At 37.0% G+C, this 13,025-nt stretch overlaps 1 protein-coding gene across 4 annotated transcripts in view; it reads left to right on the top strand.

Moving 5' to 3' along the window:
• Nucleotides 1-13,025, top strand: part of BTRC (beta-transducin repeat containing E3 ubiquitin protein ligase) — a 208,873-nt gene that overhangs the window by 137,565 nt on the left and 58,283 nt on the right. The window lies entirely within an intron of this gene.

The raw sequence follows: 13,025 nt of genomic DNA, 5'->3' as shown, positions 1-13,025 counted from the left end.
GCAAGACTCTGTCTAAAAAAAAAAAAAAAAAGAATTCTCTCTTTTCTGGGTTACCTAGTCAGTAATTCCATGTAGCTTAAATAGTCACCTGCCTTATTAACATAGTATACAGATCTTTCAAGGATCTAAGATGACTTCTTGGCTCCATATTACATTGTTCTGTATATAAAATGACTGAGATAATGTTAGACAACTGGTTCAGGGTGGTGACTTACTTTAGTAATTGTTTTAGAAGTTGTTTTGGAATACAGATCTTATCCTGTTGTCTGTGTCACAATTTGTAGTATAAGCATGCATTGGCAGTCCTTTCATACCAACACATTTGTTTTTCTCACTTAAACTTGGTTATTAATTTTGTCAATTAAAAATGTGTCCCTTGGCCTGATGTGGCTCACACGTGTAATCCCAGTACTTTGGGAGGCTGAGATGGGAGGAACACCTGAGGTCAGGAGTTCAAGACCAGCCTGGCCAGTGTGCTGAAACCCCGTTTCTACTAAAAATACAAAAAAATTAGCTGAGTGTGGTGGCAGGCGCCTGTAAGCCCAGCTACTCAGGAGGCTGAGGCAGGAGAATTGCTTGAACCCAGGAGGCGGAGGTTGCAGTGAGCCAAGATCGCGCTACTGCACTCCAGCCTGGGTGACAGAGTAAGACTCTATCTCAAAAAAAAAAAAAAGTCTCTTAAAGCTTCAGGTCTGTCTGATTACACTTCAGTAAATATTTTTATATTTTGATTCATGCTTCTAGATGGTTTGGTGATTGTGAAGACATGATGAGGTTATGAGAATTTAGCTGGACCTTGAAATCCTCTGTCTCAGAGAAAAGGCTTGGGACAGGGATGAGTGATTAGAAGAAATAGGTTTTTTTAAAGCAAATGAAAACAAAGCAAACAAACACCAATATTACTATTTTGTGTGTATGTGTAGTTGTTTTTTTTTTTTTTTTTTAACTCCCTGGATATTCTGTAATGGAAAGGTCAGAAATGCTTGACAGTTAAGGGTGGCATAAATTTTTCACACAGACTCATAAAAGTATGTAAGAAGCACTTGCTCAACATGGAGCACTAAGACCATGACAAACAGGAACAGTAAAATATTTCTAGAAGAATGAACATAAATTTATGTTTTATACCTCAAACATCACTTCTCTAATTTAATCCACATTTTCTAGGAATATCTAAGAGCATAAGAAATTTAATTATACAGTTTTGGGTTTGTTTGTTTGTTTCAATGTGGGAGCAAGCCAAAAGGGAAATATAGAGAGAAAACCATGTTTAAAAAGAAATGGTTCCTACAGTGTTAACTATGGAGTCTGTAGCGTGACTCTGTAATGGAATATCATGGCAGGGGGTATAATACTGTAAATAAGATGAATATGCCACTTGTGGATTAATGGGCAACCTAAAGAGTGCTTTTATTTACATCTATGTGTGACGTTCATTTTCAGTTTGTATATTTTTCTCTTATTCTTGTGATTATAGTACTTACAAATCTGACATTTTAATTATGGAACTTTCTACTGGTTTTTAAAAAAATCTGTTTCCATGAATCTTGCTCCATATTTATTTTTGTAGTATTAATATAGTGTCATTTTAGACTTTAAAATTGATAGATTGAAGGCGTTTTCTTTAACCCTTTCTTTAGATAATAAGGAGACGAGGTAGTTTCTGAAATGTATTGAAGTCATAAAATACAGCTATTTTTAATTTTTTTCTTACAAAAGATGGAGTATAGATACCACGAGTGTCCAGATTATAGCAGATTCCATTTGCAGTGATAGTTTTGTGGATATGGTATGCTTTTCAAAGGTTTAGGTACTAATTAATATGAACTTGAATACATCTAGGCTGGGACACTAGAGGAGCCACTATCTCAACATTATAACATTATAACATGCAATAAAGGTAAGTACTAAGTAAGATTTTATAAAACTGATTTTTTAGTCAGCAGTTTAGGTTGCTGTTGATCGCAAATTACTAGTATTATTTAGTGCTCTTGAAACTTCTAAAGTTGGAGGTTTCAATTGTTAGTTACTCCCTGCTTTCCTTCAATAGAAAATGTGTAGTAAAGGTTATTTATAAAAGACTAATTGTATCCAAAGCTAAATGGTCTTATTATAGAGTTTGTATAGGATTTATTTTCACTTGCATGGGTAGATTCTCAAAATGTATTTGAATGTGAATGACTTCAAACAAAAAAAAAGTGAAAAATTTTTAAAAAGTACTAAAATCCAAAGATTTTATCATCAAATTTGACAGCCTTTTTGCACCATTACAGGTATTTATTGAATGTTTATGATGTACTAGGCATATACATTTTCACTGAAATCATCACAATAGTCTCATTGTGTTTACACACAAATGAAGTAGAATTCAGATTAAGTAATTTGCCCAAGGTCATACTGTGTGTTGCAGAACTGGAATTTGAACCCAGACCATCTGGCCCCATGGCCTTGTGCTTTCCAACCACTGTGTGAATTTTAGTACATAGAAATTAGGGTAGATGCAGCAAATGGGGGGATTATCTAAAACATTCTCTGTGGTGTCTATTGAATGTTAACAATTTACTAACAAGTATCCAGGATTTGGAAATCACAGAAGTATGCAAATTGGTTATATAAAATTATGATAGAGTAATACATCTTAGGTTTGTTGTTCTTCTCTTGCACTTACAGTATTTTCCTTTTTAGCATTCCATATGAGATGATAAAAATTAAAAATGCCTCAATTAGCAGCCATAAAAAAGTAAAACTGTTAATTGAACCTTGTAATCTCTTACTGTTAGGCTTTTCTTTTCGAGCTTTGATTGTGTGTAATAAAACTGTGGCTTAATTAATGCCAGGGTTCTGAAGCCTTTGGATGCCACAAAAGAGAGTGAGGTGGAGAAACCAAGGGGCAGCATCAAATAGCTTTTCTGTCGTGTTAATTTAGCCCTGTCGTTCTTGTTCTAGTTCATGATGTACAGCTCCCACCAGATACTCACTTGGTGAATTGAAAGAGGAGCTATAGTGAATACTGTCTTAGGAAAAACACAACTCTTGATTGAGGCTATCAGCAGGTTGATGAATAACTGTTTTCAGACATTTCACCCCTAGTTTGAGCTGCTCTTAGAATGAATGTGGCCAGGTTAATGTGACCAGCAGACATAATGCAAAACCAAACTGTGGTGGTAAATTGGCATCTTGGCTTTGTTGCACATGCAGGAAAGATCTAGGATTGGTGTCAGAGGTATACTGTCTTTGGCTGAAGAGTGCTTGTCCATAACCAGAGTACAAGAGAGGAAGTCATACTGATTTATATTAATCTTCATGTCATATGCTAAAAAACAAAATGGCAACCATTTCTCTAGGAAATTGCTAAAGCTGACTTTAATTATAGACATACTTTTTGAGGGATCCATATGCTTTAAAATAAGTTGATAGGAAATGTTTGCTATATTATAACTCAAAAAATATTTTCTTAATTTTGAGAATGCCAAATATTGAATAAGACATAACTGTCTTCCCTAAAATGAATTTACTTTTAAGGTGACTGCATTTTCTGCTTTTTCTTTCTCTCATTTTCCCTCCTTGATTCAAGGAACTTATTAATTAGCTGGTTTTATACATGTATTGATTTTAACAAGTGTATAGAAAAGCCATGTTTCTTTCAGGATGAGAAAGATTTGAAATCCAACCACGAAAAATGAAGCCCCTGGTATTTCTGGCTGCATTCCCAGAATAGTTGTGTGTAGTATAATTATTGAACTTTTAACACCTGCTCAAATTCTGTCTGGATTGCGTAGGATTACAACACCATATCTAAATTATACTTTCTGATAATATTCAAATGTGAAATAGACATTGTTGTGTGGAGGCAGTGATATCATCATAATTTTCAATCTTTTAAAGTGTCAATGGTAAAGGACTCGTTTACGAGCATAGGAAGAGAATACAGGCTTTACGTTGAAAAAGGTCTCTGCCGTCCAGGGGGTTATTTAATGCTAGTAAATATTTGTTTTAGAATGGATGGAACTAGGTTAAGTGTTTACAGCCAAAACTTTCTATTTTCCTCCACCAAAGAGCAGGCTTCTCCTGATACTGACATACTTTGCTCTTAGACAATACTACAGGTAAAGTGGTTATACAGCCATGAAGAGAAAAATAAATGAGACCAGAAAGATTTTTTAGTAGGAAATGTTTGGTAGCATGTTGCTTTGTTGGTGGAACATAATGTTGCCACAAACCATGAATAAATATTCTGAATTATCTAATATTATAGCAGTTATAACCATTTTTAAGCCTCCTTTCTAAGTAGATATTTCTCTCCTGGCTTTCTGTGCTGCGAACTTTACAAAACTGGCACAGGCAGCCTATTAATTATTCATATCATAGCAACAATTAAAGCAAATTAAAAATAAAAATCACCATATTGCATTTAACCGTGGGCAGCACCAAACTGTGTCAGCTCTGTAAGGGCCTGTGGTGTTTCCTTAGTTAAAAGTGCTAGAGGGAGCTCTAACCTTGTTCAGAGTGGTGGCAAATGGGAACAATTGTCTATATGTGGCCATAGTTTGCAAGTGAAGATATATTCTCAGGCTCTTCTGTGGCAAAAATTTAAATCTTTTTTATTTATTTTGTTTCCTTTATATCTGAAAATATGGGCTAGGACAGTCTATCTATAGCCAAACAGAACTGTGTTCATCCTTATTGCCCTTTCTATGAATATAATCATAGTGAATTTTCATGAAGTGAACATACCTGTGTGATTACAATCAGATTTTATTTTTATTTTTAAAAAATTCCAGATTAAGTTTATATCCACCCAGATTTTAATAGGAAAAGAGAAATAAAAAGACCATTACCGGAGCCCACTACTACCCTCTTTAAGTCACTACCCTTCCAAGGGTAAACATTATCCTCACTTCTAACACCATACATTAGTTCTGCCTGGTTTTGAGCCTCATATAAATGGAACCATGTAGTATTTTTTTTACTGTCTGAATTATTTCACTGTTTTTGAGTCGTTTATGTTGTTATATGTATATAGTTATAATTTGTTATTGATATGCAATATTTCATTATACATATATGCCATAATTTATCCATTTACTGTAAGTGAACATTGGGTTTCTTTCAGATTTTCATAACTACAAAAGATTATTTTACATATATTTTCATGAATATATACAATGAGTGTATTTGAATGGGTATATTAACCAGCAGAGGAATTGGAATTTCCAAACTAGCACCAATTTTTATACAGCAGTGAATAAAAGTTCCATCATTCCTTTTTCTCACCAACCAACACTTGGTGTTGTCTATCTTTTTCATTGTAGCATTCTGGTGATATGTAGTAGTATTATGTATGACATTTTGGATTTTTTTTTTTTAATTTTTATTTTAGAGGGATGGCTTCACTCTGTCACCCAGGCTGGAGTGCATTGATGCAATCATACCTCACTGTAACCTGAAACTCCTAGCCTTAGACAGTCCTCTTGCCTCAGCCTCCCAAAGTGCTGGAATTACTGATGTTTTTAAAACTTGCAATTTAAAAAATAATAATAATATAAAATTTACCATCTTACTATTTTTAAGTATACAGTTTATTAGCTTTAAGTATATTCACATTGTTGTCACATTGTTTTTCATTCAAATTTCTCTGAACGCTATTAAAATTGAGCATGTTTTTATATGTTGATTGGCCATTTGGATGTGAAGTTCTTGTTCAACTCTTTTGCCCATTTTTTTTCTATAGGATTTTATGTATTTTTCTTAAAGATTTATAAGAGTTCTTTATAAATTCTGGATACGGGTTATTTGTCTGATGTATGTATTGCATATATTTCTCCTAAACTGTGACTTGCCTTTTCACTTTTTAAATGATGTCTGTGATGAACAGAGGTTCTTAATTTAAGAGTCCAATTTATGGATCTTTGCCTTATACGGTTAGTGTTTTTATATTCTACTTAAGAAATCTGCCTATCCCAATGTCTTGCAGACATTGTTTTCTCAGTTTTTATGGTTTTACATTTCATGTTTAGATCTATAATTCATTTGATTTTTGTGTATGATGTGTGGTAGAGGTGAGAATTCTTTGTTTTCCAGTGTGATACCCAGTTGACCTAGCACCATTTATTGAAATGTGTAGTTCCTCTTATACTGGATTGTTTTCTTTGACCATGTGCCTATAGGTCTTTATCAAAATCTTGAACTCTAATAGTAAGTGCCCTAGCTTTGTTGTTACTCTTCAAGATTATCTTGGTTATTCTTGGTTATTTTCATTTCCATATAAATTTTAGAATCGCCATTATTTACCAGCTGTGTGATCCATGCCTTATGTACTACAGCACTTGAACATTGAACAGTCTTCATATATTTGTTTAAATATTAATATATTAAAGCTGGGTGGGCATGGTAGTTCATGCCTGTAATCCTGGCACTGTGGGATGCCCAGGTGGGAGGATTGAGCCTAGGAGTTTGAGACCAGCCTGGTCAACAAAGTGAGACCCCTGTCTCCACAAATAAAAAATTAAAAAAAAAAATTTATCCAGGCATGGTGGTGCACACCTGTAGTCCCAGCTATTCAGGAGGCTGAGGTGAGAAGATCACTTGAGCTTGGGAGGTTGAGGCTACAGTGAACCGTGATCATGCCACTGCACTCCAGGCTGGGTGATAGAGTGAGACCCTGTCTATCAATCAATCAACCCATAATAAATAAATGAAGTTGGCTGGGCGTGATGACTCATGCCTGTAATCCTAGTACTTTGGGAGGCCAACGTGGGCAGGTCACAAGGTCAAGAGATCGAGACCATCTTGGCCAACATGGTGAAACCCCATCTCTACTAAAAATACAAAAATTAACTGGGCATGGTGGCATGTGCCTGTAGTCCCAGCTACTCGGGAGGCTGAGGCAGGAGAATTGCTTGAACCTGGGAGACAGAGCTTGCAGTGAGCCGTAATCATTCCACTGCACTCCAGCATGGTGACAGAGCGAGACTTCATCTTTTAATTAATTAATTAATTAAAGTTGAGATATATATTGACACATACAGAGAGAGTGATTACTCTGTACACACAAAAATTCCCTAAGTTGTAGTTTCTTCTGATTTTGCCCAGAGCCTTTTAACCTGGCTTTCTTAAGCTGCTTTTTTTTTTTGAGATGGAGTCTCATCCCGTCGCCCAGGCTGGAGTGCGGTGGCGTGATCTCAGCTCACTGCAACCTCTGCTTCCTGGGTTCAAGCAATTCTCCTGCCTCAGCCTCCCTGGTAGCTGGGACCACAGATATGTGCCACCACGCACAGCTAATTTTTGTGTTTTTAGTGGAGATGGGGTTTCACTATTTTGGCCAGGCTGGTCTCGAACTCCTGAACTCAGGTGATCTGCCCGCCTTAGCCTCCCAAAGTGCTGGGATTACAGGTGTCAGCCACCACGCCCAGCCTCCTAAGCTGCTATTACAATCTAAATCACATCATAACTCTTTTTTCTTTTCTTCACAATTCTGTCCTCAGTCCCATAAGCTAATGGTGGCCACACAAGTTAGCACATTTGTAAAGTATTTTAGTCATAATTCCCCTCCTGGGGAATTTGGCATTAAGTTTCTATTAAAACTACAGTTTTAAAGTTTAGTGGGCAGGTCCTAATACAGCCTGAATTGTTGAGATGGTTTCTTGGTGCTAGAAAATAATAATAGCAGGCCAGGCATGGTGATTCACACCTGTAATCCCAGCACTTTGAGAGGCCGAGGCAGGCAGATCATCTGAGGTCAGGAGTTCGAGACCAGCCTGGCCAACATGATGAAACCCCGTCTCTACTAAAAATACAAAAAAAGTAGCCGGGTGTAGTGGTGCGTGCCTGTAATCCCAGCTACTCGGGAGGCTGAGGCAGGAGAATCACTTAAACCCAGGAGGCGGAGGTTGCAGTGAGCTGAGATCACACCATTGTACTCCAGCCTGGGCAACAAGAGCGAGGCTCTGTCTCAAAAAAAAAAGGGAAAAAGAAAATAATAATAGCCACCTTTAGTAACCATGTACGTGCTAGATCCTGTTCCAAGTATTTCATATACATAATCTGTTATTTCATATGACAATTCTAGGAAGTAGGTGTTATTAGTTTCGTTTACAGGGAGAAAAAGTGAAGCTTAAAGAAGACAACTAACTTGTTCAGGTCTACATAGCTTGTACATGGCAGACACTTGGCCTGTACCTGGGCTTGTCTGACACTATGCAGTACTACCTTTTTTTTGAGACAAGAGTCTCGTTCTGTCAGGCTGGAGTGCAGTGGTGTGATCTGGGCTCACTGTAACCTCCGCCTCCTGGGCTCAAGCAATTCTTATGAGTAGCCAGGATTATAGGCATGCACCACCATGCCCAGCTAAAATTTTTTGTATTTTTAGTAGAGGTGGGGTTTCACCATGTTGCCCAGGCTGCTGTCAAACTCCTGGCCTCAAAGTGATCTGCCCACCTCGGCCTCCCAGAGTGCTAGGATTACAGGCATGAGCCACCATGCCTGGCCACTATGCAGTACTACCTTTTAAATAATTATGTATCTTACCACCTCCATAAATAATGCCTTGGGTCCTTCGTATTATATTTAAGAATTTACCCTCTAAAATGTCTTTTTTTTTTTTTTTTTTTTGAGACAGAGTCTCGCTGTCGCCCAAGCTGGAGTGCAGTGGCACAATCTCGGCTCACTGCAGGCTCCGCCCCCCGGGGTTCACGCCATTCTCCTGCCTCAGCCTCCCGAGTAGCTGGGACTGCAGGTGCCCGCCACCTCGCCCTAATTTTTTGTATTTTTAGTAGAGACGGAGTTTCACTGTGTTAGCCAGGATGGTCTCGATCTCCTGACCTCGTGATCCGCCCACCTCTGCCTCCCAAAGTGCTGGGATTACAGGCGTGAGCCACCGCGCCCGGCCCAAAATGTCTTGATTCTGTCTTTGTCACACCCCTAATCCCCATTCTCACTGCTGCTCTCCTAGTTCACGTCTTTTCTAATATCAGCCCACTCTTCCATCCTTACTGTGTAGTCCTACCAGATTGCTCGCTATCAAAAAATGCTATCACCACAGGAAGATGATGTTACAAATTCTGCTTCTAACGTTCAATGAGACTTAATTCTTTCAAATGGAAATCAAGCCTCAGTGCTTGTCCATATTCATTTAGTTATTACAATAGCTAATATGCCACATTGGTCTTGAGGGCACTTGATGGACTTTGGAATCTGAAAGAAAAAGCTCTCTGTAATACAGCAGGCTATAGACTATAATGCTGAAAATACAACTGGCAAAGAACAGTAGCCATCTGATCATGAGCACTTATCTTAATAAAGCTTTGAGAGGATTCCAACGGGTTTTTTATATCTAGTTGCAGACTTTTCTTGTGGCCCTACTGTGGTTGTACACTGCTTAATGATGGGGATGCGTATGAAAATGTGTCATTAGGCAATTTTGTTGTATTGCAAATATTATAGAGTGTAGTTCCGCAAACCTAAATGGTGTAGCGTCCTATACACCTAGGCTATATGGTATACCTATTACTCCTAGGCAACAAACCTGTACACCATGTCAGCATACTGAATACTGTACGCAATCGTAACAGGATGGTGTTTGTGTATCTAAACACAGAAAAGGTATAGCAAGAATACAATACTGTAATCTTAGGGACCATAGTTGTATATGCAGTTATTGACTAAAATATCATCACATGGTGCATGACTATACTTTTATTTGGCCCTAAGGGAGACCAGTTGCTGTATATAATTTTTCGCCTTCTTATGAAGCAAAGGGATTATTAATAGATACATTCATTTATAGACAGTTTTCTAGAAAACCTTCATTAAATACTGGAAACTGTGGGGAGGGATAGTTGGGGAAATTATCAGAAGAGTTGATGTGAAAGAAATGAGGCATATTGAAACAGAAAACTTCAGGAAGGCATTACTAGGGCTTCAGAGCCTAGTGTCAGCCATGAAGCAAGCTAAAACCTTAAAGCTTTTAAGGTTTTAAATTATTAATTTTAGAGTCAGCATGTAGAAAAGTCAGAGAATAATATTACCTGTGTACCTGTCACTCAGAATGATAGCATTTCTTTGCATTAAAAACTCAATTGTTCAAGAAAAGTTTGACCTATTCTTGGGATTATAGAATATCTTGCTTGCCCAAATAATATTGTGAAAAATGTTTTTTAAAATTCGAGGGCCAGGCACAGTGGCTCAAGTCTGTAATCCCAGCCAAGGCAGGTGGATCACCTGAGGTCAGGAGTTCAAGACCAGCCTGGCCAACATGGCGAAACCCCGCCTCTACTAAAAATAAAAAAATTAGCCAGGCATGGCGGCACACGCCTGTAGTCCCAACTACTCATGAGGCTGAGGCAGGAGAATTGCCTGAACCCGGGAGGGCAGAGGTTGCAGTGAGTGGAGTACACTGCACTCCAGCCTGGGCAACAGAGTGAGACTCTGTCTCAAAAAAAAAAAAAAAGGGTATATGCTTAAACTCCAATATGATGGGTTTTAAGTAAGAACATGTGAAGAATGAATCTCTATTTTTAAATGTATGTACGCAATTTTATTTTAACTTACAGTAGAACTGGATTATAGACTCAAAGTTTAAGAGCCAGATAATCCCATCCACTCACTCATGTTACAGATGAGCTCCCATGCCAGTAGATACTTCCCCCAGGTTATATGGCTAATTAGTGATTTAGACTGGGCCTAAATCTCTTTAGCATCATGTTGCCTCACTTTTGCTTTCAGGCTACATTAAAACATTTTTGTCAACTATAAGAAAACTTTTTGATGAATGTTTTGTTTCCAGAGCATCAAATTTCAGTATGTATTACTTAAATGGAAAATAGAAATAAACTACAGTGTTTGATACATAGAAAAATTCCATGGGAAAGAGTTATTAGTACCCTTGAGCCTCATATTTATAGTGCTCCATATGAACTTAAATATGGTAAAATAAAAAGGTTAGGTAGTAAACCAGAAAATGTCTTTATAGAAACTATTTCGTGCTCTAAGAAAAGCCAAGTTCTTCAAAGAAAGGATACAAGTCCTATTTTTAAATCAAGTGCATAAATTTTATGGAGGTGACTATCTTCCTGATTTTCATTTTCTTATTACAACCCCTCTTCCCAGAAAACACCTACACAAAACCCCTGGTGGGAGTTTGTCCCATTCTAGGTTAAACAAACAAACCATTTTTAGTGACCCTCAAAATTCTATGTCTTTTCTTAGAAAGACCAAAAATCTGCAATCTCTGGTCTATGAAACCCCATTAAAAATGGTGCCCATGTAGGGGACATATAAATAACCTCCAAAGTTACAAGGTAGTAGAGTTTTTCTGCCTATTTCTGAGAGAAAGGAAAGTGGATGCTGACAACAGCCAGAATTTTAGTCTGGTTTCTGCCCTGGCTCTTGTCTTTGCTGATTCTAAAACAATGCCACAAATCAGAAGGAAGCAAAATGTACTCTGTGCCCTACAGGATGTTAGCTCTTTGGTAGAAATTGTTCAAGTGGATTTTAAAAATTAGAGTAATGCACTGAGAGTCTTGTTACCATTCTGATAATTTCCTTACTGTTTTTCCTTCCCTGAAGTTGGGTGTTATGGGAAAACATTGTAGCAATAGCTCTGAAAGATTGAAAATGAAAAAAAAAATCAATGGCAAATGTCTTTTATTCCATATTGTAGAAGATCTTTGAGGGCTTCCTTTTGCTGTTTTCTGTTTTCAATTATTAAGTTTCATGAAACATTAACCTACGGTTAGTCTTCATTCCTTTTGGGAGTTCAGTTTTACTTTGGTTCTTAAATTTTTACATACCAATTTTAGAAAATGGATTAGATTGCCAAATTTGAGTGCCTATGGACAAAGCATCAATATAGTGATCGTAGCATCCTTCTTGGTGAGAGAAGGAGACTCCAAATATGTTTACACCACAAGACATTTTACCATTGTACTCACAAAAAACAATACCCACCTCCTCATTCGTTTAGATTAACAGTTCAGTTTATCAGATATTTTTGAGCTGCTGTTATGTAGATACTGAAAACTTATGTGATAATCTATTTTAAAGTGAAAGTTTCTGGACATAAAATTATTGTAAAAGCAAAGAAGAGTATATTTAAATATAGTGAAGCATTAAGCTAATTATAATAAGTAACTATGTAGATTACAATCCTTTCTAGTTAAAACTCATCACAACTTATGCCCTTACTATGTGCCAGGTACTTTTTCTGAATACTTTTATATGTATTGTTTTAATCTTAACATTAGCCCTTCCAGCTAAGTATTGTAACTGTCACCATTTTATAGATGAGGAATTTGAAGCCCAGAGAAGTTAATTAATTTACTCAAGATCACACTCCAGGTAAATAGTAGAGCTGGAATAGAATCGGTGCCAAATTATGATTTTTTTATGATATTCTATTACATAAACTCCTTCAGAAAGATATTTAAGCTGGCTTCAGTGTGGCACTTTGAGTCTCAGTGCATATGTAAACCTCTTTTGGTTATAAAAATGCATTTATCCATCTATGCAAAGCAGTCCTGGTCTTCTGCATTTAGTCATAGTCATTGACTTGGAGCTTCATTGTCATTGAAAAGAGGAAGAGGACCAGAATTTCATTTTAGAAAAACTGTTCAGTTTATATAACAACTGCATTTTGAAATCTGAACTTTACTAACTTGTGTGAATCTGAGCAAGTTGTTTTGATCACCTCTGCTGAAAATACAGATGCTGCATCTAAACTAAGCTTTTCCTGGATAAATTAAGAAAACAATTACCGAAGTATTCCAGAGAGAAATGTCGTTAGTCCCTTGATGTTCCCAGGGTTATTAAAGTTTTACCTGAAGATAACCAAGACTTCCAGAAATTACAAGTCATTTACTTCATTCACTGCAGCTAAGAGAGGCCTGTGCTGCTGCCTCATAGGATTATTTCTTGCTGCATTTAACATGCATTAACAAGCATTTGAAAAGAGTTGAATTTCTTCTAGAAAGCTGAGTTGGCTTCTTGAGATTCTATCCAAAAAACTTTGTATTTTCCTAATCCCGGTT

Source organism: Nomascus leucogenys, chromosome 3 (genome assembly GCF_006542625.1).
Source record: "Nomascus leucogenys isolate Asia chromosome 3, Asia_NLE_v1, whole genome shotgun sequence".
Classification (NCBI taxonomy): Eukaryota; Metazoa; Chordata; class Mammalia; order Primates; family Hylobatidae; genus Nomascus; species Nomascus leucogenys.
Note: the sequence above shows the minus strand (reverse complement) of the source record. Positions and strands in the feature narration are given on the sequence as shown.